This window comes from Pan troglodytes, chromosome 4, assembly GCF_028858775.2.
Source record: "Pan troglodytes isolate AG18354 chromosome 4, NHGRI_mPanTro3-v2.0_pri, whole genome shotgun sequence".
In the NCBI taxonomy this organism is placed as follows: domain Eukaryota; kingdom Metazoa; phylum Chordata; class Mammalia; order Primates; family Hominidae; genus Pan; species Pan troglodytes.
In genome coordinates, this window is record NC_072402.2 from 146,015,332 (window position 1) to 146,029,088 (window position 13,757).

The window sequence follows — 13,757 nt, forward strand, 5'->3', positions numbered from 1 at the left end:
GAAAATCCTGTGCTGGTTGAAAGACAAACATGAACACAAACGTAAAAGCAAGGACATTTAGAGGGGGCTCTGGGTATGAGCTGATAATGGAAATAATCATCCAAGGTTCCAGATGAGAACACAAGTGTTCCATTACAGGAACAGGCAGTGTGACACTAAGGCACAGCACATGGGCAGAGATAGAGCTGTAACAATAATTAGCCCAGGTTCAGGGAACACACGTACCATGCCAAGTGCCATAGCATGTTTTATGTGCCTTGTCTCAATTGATCCTCTCCACAGTCTTATAAGCCTAATACCATTATCACCCCCATACTACAAATGAGGGAACTAAACTCACACAAGGTAAGTAAACTATGTAATCTTGTAGTTCATGAAGAAGGACTGAGATTCAAACCCAAATTATCCTGCTTCTAACCACAACCTTGTGTTGTCAAACCCAAATGGAACCAGAAAAAAAGAGGACAGATAGAGGTGATTATAAGAGATTTTCAAAAAAAGTACAGACCCATATCTTCTTAAAAATATTAGTCTCTTCTTTAAGAAAGTATTCTGCCTAGATGTAATAATGAATTAATAGTAGTTTCAACAATTTAAGGACATTGAGCAAGAGCCTGACTCCTCTAGATAAAAGTGCAGAACATAGTTTATCTCTAACCACTAGGACAGCTTCCTCATATCCTCATCTGCCTCCTGATTTTGCAGACCCTTGCTCTTCAGAGTGTGGGTAAGGGCCAGCATTGGGAGCCGTTACCAATGCAGAATTACAAATCTCACCTCAGACCTACTGGGTCGGATTCTGCATTGTAGCAAGATCTGCAGGGCACTTGATCTGCAGGGCACTTGATCTGCAGGGCACTTGATCTGCAGGGCACATTGCAGTTTGAGAAGAATCGGTTTAGACTCCTTAGAGCAATTTTTCAGAAAAATGAGTGGATTATTAAAAAATGGCTTTGTTTTTTCCCTGAAAGACACAAATACTTCCAAGATATTGTGTAGCTTGTTGTTAATGACTCTGAGAAAGATTTACTTCAGCATCTTTAATGGTTAGCAGTCAATGGTTAAAAAAACAAGCTCTAAATCCAAACAGTCTGAATTCAAACCTCAACTCCACCACATATTATTTAAGTGATCTCCAGCAAGTCATTAAACTTAACTCCTCTGTGCCTTAACTTTCTCGTGTGAAATAAACTGCCCTTGGTACATAGGGACTACATAAGGACTTGTTTTTATTATTACTATTGCTTTACAATGATATCATTATTATTTTATTATCCTTATTGTTATCATCACCATCATCATAATTATCATTGCTCTGTTACTTTTTCTTGCTACAGATAGGAAAATTTACATTACCTGGGAGAAAAACAACCTTGATAGGAGGTGTAAATCAATTTTATTTGAAGCCACTGAAAGAAAAAATATAGCTGCTCAGATCTCATAAGACATCATTCTCTTCTTTGAATCTTACAATTACTATGATTCAACTATGACTTCAGGCAAATGATCTTGGTCTTATCTTTTCTATGACCTCAGCTCCAGTTCCAGAGCTCCAGTCTCCTGCTAGACCCTGTATCTGAATTTTCTACCATCATCTTACAATATAGAGATCTAAAACTCAAACAAGCATCTCTCACCACAGGCCAGCTCCTCTTCCCTATTTCAGGCCATGGAGCTTCATTTTCCCAGTCATGAGGCTGAACAATTTTGCTCTTTCTTTGTCCCTCCATGGCTCCACCTATGACCATATAATTGTCAAACTCTCTATTGAAGTTCTTAAACCATTTGTGTTTAAGGATCATTTTTTCAAAAACTTTCAAGCCATCAAAGGCCAATATTTGTATAAAAGACAATAAAATGGATCACTAGAAAATGAAATAATAAAAAGTCAAAGAAAATATAAGACCAAAATTTTTTTTATCACATTCAGATATAAAATCAATTTCAATAAATTCAGTAAGTACAAATACAGGGAAAGAAAAAAATGAGAAAACTGAACTCATTTATAGAAAGTATGCATACAGGTGATCAATATATCTAGTTATTACATTCATAATTTTTGCTTTTCTGCAATTATAAATATTGAGTAAAATAGCAATTTTACATATGAAACACCTATATGAGTACTTGGAAAGAACATGTTCTTGTAACTGTTAAAAGATTTAGTGTACTTCTTAATTATTAACTCATCTAATTTATTGGTATCAATGCTGCCTCCAGAAGAGTCTATATATTTAAACTCTTTCTGTGTTGTTTTGCTTAAATAATGCTCATGTTTGAAAAGCAAATCTCACAGGAAATATGTATGTTAAATTTAGAAAATACACGTTAAAGCAATTTCAGCAAGCTCAGGATATTCTATTTTAACTGTTAGATGATATTAAGAAAGTGATACTGTATTTTCAAAATTAATCTTCAATCCTCATTAGTATTCAGTTCTAAAAAAAGTGGTATAAAATTACAGTTAATAAATTACATCTGATGAAAGAAATAGATTCTGGTTCTGTAAAGTTTTTATTTATAAGTATTCTTTTGACAGAAAATAAAACTTAAATTGGGAACAAATGTGTAAGGTTTTGCTGCTAACTTTTCACAGATGTTTAATATCAAAATTACCACTACCATTTATTGCTAATTGTTGAATCATTTACATATGTCATAAGAACTTGTAGAAACTGTTCATCCAAGCATCTTTTATTTTTGTTGCTGGTTCATGAAAAACATTCTACATTCTTTCCTTGAATGGAAGTATTAAAATCATTAAAAATACTGAAGATATCAGACAAGTAAATAAGCATGGCTCACTCATATCCTTAAAAGTCTGAGATCAAACTGGTTTCAAAACTTGCCATAACAGGACATTTGTGTGGTAGTTGAAATATTTAACAGAGCATTTCTACTTAAAAGCTATAAAAGACAGTAACTATTGTTCAGATCAGCAGCCATAATATTACATAATAAAGATAACAGTATTCAAGAAGTAATGCTGTAACCTTATGTAATTCAGTTTTTAATGTCATTAAGAACACTTTAGTTCAACTGCTTTTCTTTTCCATAGTGAGACTTTCTCCATGAAGGTAATAGTGATTTATATTCTAGTACGAGTTCTTTCATCTAGGCAACCACTCTAGCATGTTTTCTTGTCATCATAGGTTCAGTATCAAAGTATATAACTATGCAAAACTTCAGTTTAAGACCATATTTGCTTACAATGTAATCTTTCAGAATTTTAGGTAGCTCAGAGTTAATCACATTTGTTGCCAAAGAGGAAAAAATAAATCTTCCTTCATATTTACATCACCATGTGTAAATTACACAAGTGCTAGTCAAGTTACAGTGGAAGATGTTTCAGCAGCTTCACTTATTCTATGAATTAATATTTTATACCACATGTCAGCACGCTATGGTGTTACTAGAAACTGATAGCTGAGCAACCATCTTTGCCAAAAATTCACCCAATATTTCCAAGTAAACATCTTTGATCCAGTCTCTCACTGATGTCTCAGCAAATGTATATGCTTATACTAATCTGAGCAACCTGTAGTGACATTTAATAAGAAGCCCACAAAGCACTAATACACTTATGTGAAACTTTAAACTTTTTTTTTTTTTTTTTTTTTTTTTTTTGAGAGGGAGTCTCGCTGTCTCCCAGGCTGGAGTGCAGTGGCGCGACCTTGGCTCACTGCAAGCTCCGCCTCCTGGGTTCACGCCATTCTCCTGCCTCAGCCTCCTGAGTAGCTGGGACTACAGGTGCCTGCCACCACGCCCGGCTAATTTTTTTTTTTTTTTTTGTATTTTTAGTAGAGACGGGGTTTCACCGTGTTAGCCAGGATGGTCTCGATCTCCTGACCTCATGATCTGCTCGCCTCGGCCTCCCAAAGTGCTGGGATTACAGGCGTGAGCCACCGTGCCTGGCCAAACGCTAGTGTTTTCATTGCTTAATTTGCCAAAACATATCCGTAAGTGATGAAACACTATGGTTTAGCTGTTCATAATGGCTATGAAATTAAATTCGATTTTATAAGGTAACATACATTGGAGTAAAACCAATACAAACTCATTTCATCTTTATTTCTTCTGAGTCAATTTTATCATCATTTGTTTTACTACTTGTACTGTACTCAGAATAGGCGCGTCTATTTCTTGTTAAAAAAAATCCAGTTAGGCTTATTTTTCTATATATAAATTATGGGTAAAATGAATACAAATTTGAGTTTCCTAATTTATCTAATAAGGTTAAATAAATAAATTTTTAAAACAGGTTTATCTAAAATTAAGATAATTCTAAAAATTAAAAAGATATAAATTATTCTATTTTTTGGACTGTTATACATTTTGAGGACAAGTAGTGCTGGAAGAAGGATGAGCAAAAGCCCTAATGTGTACCATTTGTTCATTTTCGCAGGGTAAATACTCTCAAGTGGTCAAATTCAAGCTGCCCTTAGCAATCAGTTTGCAAAATCCCTGAATACTTGAAAACCAATTCTCAAGGGCTGATGTAAGGTGACTCCAGCACACTACCTTAAGTAAAAAAACTAAGCTTAAAATACTACATATTGTATCTTATCAAAATTTAAAGCTATTTAATTCTTTTGCTTTGTTAAATAGCCTATTAAAAAGATGGAAAGACAAACTCTAGACTGCAAGAAAACATTTGTAAACCACATATCCACTAAGAACTAGTGTTTAGGATATATAAACTCAACAGTAAAGAACAAACAACCCAATAAAAAATGGACCAAAGTCTCTCTCAGGGTGTACTGTCTATTCTGCACCTAACTTCCAAATATTATTTTTCCTTTGTAATAAATTGCCCTATGCTGCACCTCATTTGCTGTGTGTCTCTTGTTTCAATTCATTTAAACCATGAAGACAAGAACCAGGGTCTCACAACAGCCATCAACATTGTTGGTGATAGGTTATGTTGTTTAAACTTTTATATACTTAGCTATATTTTATCCCCTTTGACAAGCGAATGTCTAATACTAAGAGTGATGTGTTAAAGTTTTCTATTATTATTTTGTTTCTGAACACTTCTCCTTGATAGTTCTGCATCATAAAATTGGCTGTATTTATTGTAATTGGAGGCTTTAGCATTGTAAAGTGTTCATATTTGTCTTAATTTGATGACTTTTGGCCTAAATTCTACTTTGTCTGTTATTGACTAAGGATCAAGGGGCTAAGAATAGCAGAAATAAGCATCACTGGAGGATGGAGTTCATACATACATAATTTATCTTCCCATGTTTCTTCCCTTGCTGTATTACTACAGTTGCCAACAACAACAACAACAACAAAATCTGCCACCTACTACTATGTTGCTTAGGACAGATCCCTGATCCTCTCTGAGATCTACCTTCCACATGTGTAAAATGCAGGTATCACTTCTTAGTGTTGTTGTAAAGACTAAGCACTGACAGCATTGGCAAGTTGTGAACATTTTTTATGGTTATATTTGAAAATGAGAGTGATACAGGCTTCATTATCAATGATAAGGTAGAAATTTCCTCTAGAAAGGGTACCGTGTTGTCACAATATCCTGGATCAGCCTCCACTGGTAGAGGAACTCACAGGAAATCATCCACCCGGATTGGGCCTAGATTTACTTCCATGGCACTTTGATGTTCCCTTCATGTGCTCCAGGATTAAACAAAGATATCCCAGACAACCTGCAGGGAATTCATTGAACGTACAAAAGACACATGGATATATCAGTCACACTCACAGGAGAGTGAGGGAACACCTAGTTGTATTGACTATTTCTTTCCTGTCTCAGAGAAGAGACATGGGTAAGAAAAAGACTCAAATAATTGAACCAACCCTTTATTACATACTTCGCTACCAATAAGTCTATACAAATCCCATGGATACAGATTCTATCTCTGTGACTTACCATGACACATGACACACAGAATTATTAAGTAGGTTGATAAACTGTGTTATGGAAGCATGAATGTCACAAACCAAAAAGAATACAGAAAAGGACTGAACAACGTTTCTAACAAGCACAGTCATGGGTAAGAGAATGAAGACAAGACAGATTCCAGCCCTTTCCTCTTAATTCAGGAAGGCTTCTTAGAGTAGGCAGGGTTTCACAAGCCAATTGACTATATAAACAGTTGAGCTAGGTTGGTTCTTGCATTGCTATAAAGAAGTGCCTAAGACGGGGTAATTTATAGAGAAAAGAGGTTTAATTGGCTCACGGGTCTGCAGACAGTGCATGAAGCCTTGTGCCAACACCTTCTCTTCATACCTTCTGAGCTCTGTTGCACTCTCAGATGCAGCCCTTCATGCTCTCTGGTTCCAGTAGCCTTGACTGCCACTGTCTCTTTCACTTTCCCCTCTTGCTGTCATTTCTAAGTTTTTATTTCTGGAAGGCAGATATTCTTCTTTTACTGACTTGTATCTCCTAAGATCATTTGGTTTATTTTCCTTCTTGGCCTTCAGGGGCCAAACTGCCTAATTCTCACAGCTATACCATTTCCTGTAAGTCTCTTGCCTTAGGCTTTACCCCATTTTTCAATGACTCAAGCCTCTTCTAATTGGGCCAGTCCTGCCTCTTGGGCTCCTTTCATCATCTGGTTTTCCCTTCTGTATTACTAAATGTTCCCAGCTCCTCGGCTCCCTCTATCTTCAGTGGCCTCACCATTTGTTCTTTCGTCATTGCTCTGGCTTTACGTGTCACTTCCATCATTCTGTCTCCTGCACAGCTCTTATTCATTTAGCTACTCCCTCACTTCAACTGCTTTCATTTCCTCACTGCCCCAGTTGTCACCTCATGGAGAACTAGAGTAGAGATTCATACGCACATTAGAATTCCTAGGAATTTTATAGACCATATCTGTCTCCAAGCTCCTCCATTCACTTTGTTTTTCTACTCTGTTTTCATATCAGTGAATGTCTATTCTCTCTACTGTCCTTATGTCAACTTCCCTCTTTCTAAATGCTATTCATCTTCCTTAAGCTGATTTGAAAAGTGTTACGCTCCCCCAGTGCCATTTCTTGCTTTGGTGATTTAGCTCTTCTCAGCTACACAGCTTGTCAGCCAATCTCACTGACCACATCTCCATCCCTTCCTCAACACACACTTATTTTGCCCTCAGCTACTTTTTACTCCTCAGTTGCTCACCTATCCCAGATGCTCTGATAGTATGGAACCACATCCATTTCCTGAACTTTTCTCATCTTCTCCACTATATAATCCACCGTTGTGCTGTCCACCATTTCCACTCTGCTCATTTCTTCAACTTTTCATATATCCTACTAAAATGTTCCTGCAGCTATAATCTCTTGCCCTTGCCAAGCCACTTGAGTTGTCCTGATGTTTCTGATCAATTGTCAGAAACTGTCCTCAAGGGCTTTTAAGAAATTTATTTCTTCATTGCTCATTATACTAATTGTCTCCTTGTTCCTTTAATTCTTTCAAATTTCTAGTTGATGCTAAACTTCAGCCTTTCTCAGACTCTTAAAACTGTTCCCAGCTGTTCCTGCTAACCTCAGTCACAAAGCATATTTACTATCTTGCTCTATGCCCTAAGAAGTGCACTTTCCTATTGTTTGCATTTTATTGTATTTGTTTTGCTTCTAATTGATATTTAAATTATGCACATGTTCATTTCCTAAATTGTTCCCATATCCCACATTACTCCCAAATTCAGTAATTATCCCTATCTGGAGTTAGCCAAACTATGGAGATCAAGGGCATAGTCCTTCACAACAAGACTGCTCTCACTTCTGACACAAATTGCAAGTTCAGAAGTTCCTATAACCACTCACGGGTTCAACAATTTGCTTGAAGGACTCACAGAACTCCCTGAAAGCTATTATACTCATGCTTATATTTTATTATAGCAAGAAGATACAGATTAAAATTAGTCAAAGGAAGAGACACAGGGCAGGGGAAGGCAAAGCTTGCTTTGTCCTCTTTCTGTGGAGTCAGCACACATTACTTTCTGTGTAGCATCAATGCGTGACAACACATGTGGAGTAATACCAACCAGGGAGTTTCCATAAGCCTTGGTGTCCAGAGTTTTTATTAGGGCTTTATAGCAAAAGTATGATTGATTGATTGCTTGATTGCCCACATGGTCGAACTCAGTCTCCAGGTCAATTGGAGCCCTCACCCTAAATTACATTGTTGGTCTTTCTGGTATGAACAGCCCTACCCTAAATTGTCAGGTGTGGCCAGCCGCATCCTAAGATCTGTTGTGGCCAGATGCTGCTCTAAACAAGGACACTCTGACTTAAATTACATCTCAGAAGTCAAGAATAAAGGCCAAATCCTTTTTTGGAAAAGACCAATTTCTTCATGACACAATTCCGTATTCTCTTTACTACACAATTCCATATTCTCTGATGCTACCATGTCCTATACAGTTTTGGGGTTAATTTAGTACTCATTTCTTCAGCTCTTTCTTCTCTGTATTTGTGCTATTATTACTCTTTAGCTTTTTTCACTTTTCCTATTTCTCAGACATTGCCCAAATAATCTCACTTCTTTTTCATGGTTCCCATTTCATCATATACTTTAGTTTTTTTCATCTCCTACATAAAACTGGAATTGGAGTTTGTAAGGAGGTCCCATTTTTTAAATTGAAAAGCTACCACTACCTGGCTGGTCACGGTGGCTCACACCTGTAATCCCAGCACTTTGGGAGGCCGAGGTAGGTGGATCACGAGGTCAGGAGTTATGAGAACTGCCTGGCCAATATGGTGCAACCCCGTCTCTACTAAAAACACAAAAATTAGCTGGGTATGGTGGCGTGCGCCTGTAGTCCCAGCTACTCAGGAGGCTGAGGCAGAAGAATCGCTTGAACCCGGGAGGCGGAGATTGCAGTGAGCCAAGATTGTGCCACTGCACTCCAGCCTGGGCAACAGAGCAAAACTCCATCTCAGAAAAAAGAAAGAAAGAAAGAAAGCTACCACTACCTTTACCTATATGTTTCTAATCCTCTTGCCATCATCAGGAATGCATTTTCTGTTGCAGTGCTTTTCCTTCAGTACTGTCCCAGGGTTCATAGAGCCTGATTCCTTTCTTTCATGCTTTCTTTTTCTCCCCTCAATCCATCTCCTGCATCAAGGCTTTTATCTCAGGGTCTGTCTCATTTCCCATTATCATTGTTTAAAAATAATGTTTTCCAATGTGGAAAAAAAGCTTAAGGATGTTTTTCATAGTTTAAAATTTGGGTCAAATTATAACAAACCCATTAAACAACAATGTCATTAGTAACAAAGAACCAGCTGAGATGGGTGGTATAATAACACCCATCTCTGAAAGTTAACAAGACATTTCATTTTTATTGCATCAATGCATCATGGATTTTTCCAGCAAAGCATTTTGATTTATAATATTTATTTGTATTCAAAATGGAAGCATTACCTTGTCCTGTTTAATAATTTAAAATATCATGCATTATGTTAAGGCAAGTTAAAAAGTACTACTAAATTTTAATAATTCTATTTGCCATTCTATTTGCCATTAAGAACATTTGTGATTCATGGGAGGAGCTCAAAAGAACATTAGCAAGGGTTTAGAAGGTGAATACAACTGTCATGGACAACTCTGAGGGGTTCAAGACCAGTAGAGGAAGTCGCTGCAGTGTGGTGGAAATAGCAAGAAAACTAGAATTAGATTGGAGTCTGAAGATGTGACTGAATTGTTGTAACCTCATGATTAAACTTCAATGGATGATGAGTTTTTTCTTATTAATAAGTAAAGGAAGTGGTTTCTTGAGATAAAATCTACTGCTGATGAAGATATTGTAAACACTGTTGAAAACACAATAAAAAATTGAGAATATCACCTAAACTTAGTTGATAAAACAGTGGCAGTTTCAGAGGATTGACAATTTTGAAAGGTCTTTGGGTAAAGTTCTATCAAAAATCACTGCATGCTATAGAGAAATCTTTCTTGAAAGAAAGAGTCAATTGATGCAGCAAACTTTACTTTTGTCTTATTTTTAAAACTTTCCACAGCTACCCCAACCATCATCAATCACCACTCTGATCAGTAAGCAGCCATCAATATCAGATCCTCCACCAGCAAAAAAACAACAACTTGTTAAAGGTTCAAATAACTGTTAGCATTTTTTAGCAATAAAGATTTTTTAATTAAATTATGTCTATTGTTTTTAGACATAATACTATTGTATATTTAATAGACTAGAGTACAGTGTAAACATAATTTTTATATCTACTGGGAGACCAAAAAAAATCCATGTGACTTGCTTTATTGCAATAATCACTTTATTTTTGTGCTCTGGTAATGATCCTGCAACATCTGCAAAGTATGCCTGTATATCAGACATGAGTAAAGGAAAGTCTTTTGAATCCACAATACATTGACTGAGTTTAACTTGGGTATAACCACAGGTTTTCAGAGTTGAATGAGGACTCAGAGACCATCTAAATCATCTCTGATTTCTTTCGCAGTATTCCTAGTGGACCAGCATCTACAGGATTTTCCACAAAAAGGAAATGCACCTCATGATGAAGCATGAACGTTGCTATAGAGATCTGATTGATAGGCAGCTCTGCTTACCTTAAATCCACAGCTACATTTGTGATGCTTTCAACCTTCAGAGCCTTTCACGACAGAACAGGTTTTTACTCTCTCTCCCAGTTAGTCATATAAAATGCATATTCCTACTTCTACTTAATGCATTCTCAAATTTTTCTTCTCCATTAAAAACAAAAACCCTCAAGTTACTAGAGTCATTTCTCATGACCTTTTTTTTTTTTTTCTCTTTCTACCCTGGGCCATTTGATCTGGACATGCTACATTTAGGCAGTATCCATGTTTTAAGTAAGTAGATACAACCTTAATTAATAGTCTTTTGATTAGCTGATAAATCGTTTTATAGACTATGTCTGGGCACTCCTAGGACTGGTGTATTCCTTGTATTGATGCAGTGATGGTAGCAGCTAAGGGGGAGTAGGCAATGGTTCTCCTTCAGCCCTAAGGCATACATTTATCCTTTGGCCTTCTCTCCTAACAGCAGCTCTGCAAAGGGGTCTCTGCATGCTCAGATAATAATTATTTTGACTTAAACATTATTATGAGTCATTGGGGGGGAAGTGAAAGAAAATATGTTAAACATCTTAGTTTCCTCTTATTATTGAAATTAAATTCAATAAAAAATGGTTAAATTATTTTTAGTTCCAGTGAGGTAAGTTTACTTATTTTGTTTTAATCCACTAAAGGAAAAGATATGATTTCTCCCGAATGCTGGATGAATTGTGAGTTACTCTACAATTTGGCTAATGTTGTGGAATCTTAGGGCTATTTATTAATTTAGCAATTATTTATTGCCTAGTTCCTACTCTGGGCAATGCATTGTGTGAGGTGCTAGATAGGCAAATTAAAAACAGGCAAGAGCCTGGTCTTGTGGAAGCTGAATTCAAGTGGTGAAATACAAATAGTATACAAATAAATAAATAGGTGATGTCATATAGTCAGTATGTCAGTAATGAATGCTGTCGTAAAAATGAATTAAAAGTCATATGATAAAAAGTGAGGCATATAATAGGAATTGAATAGATAGATGTTGAATGGAAGTTTGAGACTATAAACTCCTGGACAGAGACTCCAGCTGAAATCACTGGAAGGAACACTTGCAATAAAAAATAAGAAGAGAGAACCAAGGAAAAAGAAAAGGTGATTTAAAAAAGAAACTAGATGGAAGAAGTTTTCAACTCAATGCCATGTAGAATTCAGTATAAGACATTTTGCCTAGTTACAGAAGATACAGGCTACAACTTGCTTGATTTCCAAATTGAATGTTTTAAGGAAAAAACAGCCATTTTATATAATGCTGGAATTGAAGAAAACAGAATCCTTTAATGTGTTACCACACCAGCTATTCCCTCTTCACTACCTGAGCTTTTTGCACTCCCAGACTGGCTCCTCATAATTAAGGTGTCCTTCAAATATCACCTTCTCTGAGAAGTATTCCCTAGTCACCCGATCCAATTCATCCCCCATTTCCGTGTTACCTCCTATCTCAATATCATGATACATATTTTTAAGATATTTGTCAGGATCTGAAATCATCTTATTATATTTTCTTGATTTTTTTTTTCTTACTCTACAATAAAGTAAGCTTCATGAAGTAGGGATCCTGTGTGTCTTTTTCAACTCTGTATCTCTAGTGTGGGGAACACTGCCTGGAACAGAGAAGGGAAATAGTAAAATTGGTTATTACTTGGTATTTCATTTTTATTAAGCAAACTTGTATTAATATGTCAGCATAGGGAGGACTTATAAGACTATGTACTATAAGGGGAAATATTAAGAGATCTAATCATCTGGAGAAAAAAAGACCTTGACAGGGCACTCTAGAACTGCCTTTGCAGGTCTGAAGGGCTATACTTGAAAAGAGGGTGCAGACTTGTTATGTTGGGCTCCATTGTTGAGAACTAGAATGTTGGAGGCCACATCCCAGTGGAGCTCTGTTCAATGTGATAAAGAACTTCTGAGCGGTCGAAAAAGACCAAAAATTCAGTGACCTTCTTTGGTGATGAGTCTGGAAAATTGGAGTAAATTCTTATTTTTTTTTAATGTTCAAGAAAACACTGGCACCTTTTAGATGTTAGTAAGTGTTCTATAACATGATAAATAAACTGTAGCCAGTTAAGTTTTGGAAAAATTGAGTTAAATAAAGTGAAAACTTTCCATATTGCAAAAAAATGTAATTGAACCTTTAATAAAATAAAATGTACTGTGAATTCCTCAAAAAGAAATGGAGTACCCAGAGTTTCCCATGTCTGGTTGATCAGGGAATCTTATTTTCAAGAAACACTTATTAACATTTTATGAAATACCAGGGTCTTGAAGATCAAAAGTCTATAGTTCTCCACATGTGAAAAGAATATGCATATTGAGGGTCTGGGGGTAGAACGTCATGGACTGAATTTTGTGTCCTCAAAATGTATATGTTGATCTCTGATTTAAAAAAAAAGAAAAAAAGAAAAACTTCATCTGAATTACATTTAAAGAAGTTGAGTTTAACTGAGAAATGAATGATTTGCAAATTGGCAGCCTCCCTAGCAAGAGTAGGCTCTGAGACTCCGGCGCAGTCATGTGGTGGAAGAAAATTTATAGACAGAAAAAGTAAAGTGATGTACAGAAAATGACAGTGAGGTGCATAAACAGCTGGATTGGTGATGGCTCAGCCTTTGCCTTATTTGAACACAATTCGAACAGTTGGCTACATTTGATTGGCCAAAACTCAGTGATTGCCACAAGTGTAGGCTATGGTCTGTTTACACCTCCACTTGTAATAGTTCACGATGTACAGAGAAACCTTTAGACTGAACTTAAAATATGTAGGGAGGCAGCTTTAGACTAAACTTGATTTAACATCTCCAATGTGACTATATTTTGAAATATGGCTTTAGGATAGTAATTAAGGTCGAATGAGGTCATAAGAGAGGGACTCTAATCCAATAGAACTGGAGTCCTTATAAGAAAAGGAAGAGACATCAGGGGCATGTACACAGAGAAAATACCAGATGAGCACACAGTGAGAAGACAGACTGTCTGCAAGCTACAGGGAGAGGCCTCGGGAGAAACCAGACCTGCTGGCATTTTGATTTTGGATTCTAGAAGTGAAAAAATTTCTGCTGTTTAAGCTCCTCAGTTTGTGACATTTTGTTACGGCATCCCTACAGACTAATACATTTCCTGCTGTTGGCTAACTCTGAGATTACAGGTATCTTTTCAGCACTGAGCACAGGAAACATGATTATTTATTTAT

General features: G+C 36.4%; 1 long non-coding RNA gene across 1 annotated transcript; it reads left to right on the forward strand.

Moving 5' to 3' along the window:
- Positions 1–187: 187 nt before the first annotated feature.
- Positions 188–10,601, forward strand: LOC134810117 (uncharacterized). The gene is made up of 3 exons (XR_010157365.1): positions 188–345; positions 5,273–5,378; positions 10,432–10,601. It is a non-coding gene; the product is annotated as an uncharacterized LOC134810117 (long non-coding RNA).
- Positions 10,602–13,757: the final 3,156 nt, after the last annotated feature.